Below are 1252 nucleotides of genomic sequence, written 5' to 3'. Positions count from 1 at the left end.
ACACACACGCACACACACATACACACACATACACACGGGGCACGACCATACATCTCTTTACCTACAAAACATGATACACACGTCTCTATCCGCGGTCGCCTAGGGCAGATTGTGAGTCACCACGTGACCCACCCCTTGTGTCAAGGTCAAGGTTATTGTTTAAGAGCTTACCTATTACCTAGCTGATAGCTATCGTGTTTTGGAGTGACCCTGTCCTAAGAGATCCCCCACGATCACTTAACTCTTTCCCTACCAGACCATTTTCATCGTTGTGATCTACGTTTACATATAATAATATGATATTAGTATATAAACGTAGAGAGAAAAAGATCGACCAATGGCATTCAGGCAGTATGAAGAAAAAGTAAACTATCAGCGGGAAATAGTGGTTTGTGTAAGTCTAAGGACAAGACTGTTTCCATAATGAACGAACTTGTTGAGAAGCAAAATGAGGCTGGCGGTAGAGGATGGGTCAAACGATAAAGACTGTAGTTAACAAACTTGACTGATTCACATAGAGTTGGAGTTTCGAATCCGTAGAGAAAGTTGTAAATTTTTGTCATTAATATTTTGTCTCCATCCTATGACTATTAGGCTAAACGAAGTACCTGGCTTATCATAATATGTGAATAAGGGCGTACCGGTATAAGATCAGCATGAACGTTAACTTCATCACTCGACGATGACCGATGTATCTACGGAGGAGAATATTTCTTAACCCTGTCCGTACGTCGTATTACTGACGTGGGGAACTCTGTGCCACCACTTTCCAAAGACGAAATTTACTCGTTAATCCGATCCGTACGCTTTGCATAGCAGTCTGTCAAAAGGATTTTTTGAGAAATACTGAAAGTTTCAACGAGATCTTCGTGCTAGAAGTATTCACTAATGTAAAGCATACAACCTCGAGGTTACAAAATGACCCCAGGGCGCATGGATAGGGTTAGGGAAGAATAGAAGAAATAAGGATTAACTTAGATGGAAGAAGATTTGTGGCGTCTGTAATGGCCAATGAGGACGTTTCAAGCAGAGAAGAGTTTGCCACATTTTAAGCACTTAAAAGAGCTTCATTGCCAGATATATATATATGGATGTTCGCAACTTGCTGGATTCTCTCTTGGCTTCAGCTTTTGTAAGTAACATTACCTGACGTCTGGACTAGAAGTAGTCCACGTAGGCGACAGACAGACAGACATCCAGACAGACAGACAGACAGACAGACAGACAGACAGACAGACAGACAGACAGACAG

The 1252-nt window shown here is 41.9% G+C and overlaps 1 protein-coding gene across 1 annotated transcript in view; it reads left to right on the top strand.

The window, feature by feature from the left end:
* The window catches only part of LOC101855973 (sodium/calcium exchanger 3), a gene marked incomplete at its 5' end in the record, with an annotated part of 35431 nt that overhangs the window by 1189 nt on the left and 32990 nt on the right, over window positions 1–1252 (top strand).

This window comes from Aplysia californica, unplaced genomic scaffold, assembly GCF_000002075.1.
Source record: "Aplysia californica isolate F4 #8 unplaced genomic scaffold, AplCal3.0 scaffold00557, whole genome shotgun sequence".
Classification (NCBI taxonomy): Eukaryota; Metazoa; Mollusca; class Gastropoda; order Aplysiida; family Aplysiidae; genus Aplysia; species Aplysia californica.
The sequence above is the reverse complement of the archived record's forward strand: the minus strand, read 5'-3'. Positions and strand labels throughout refer to the sequence as shown.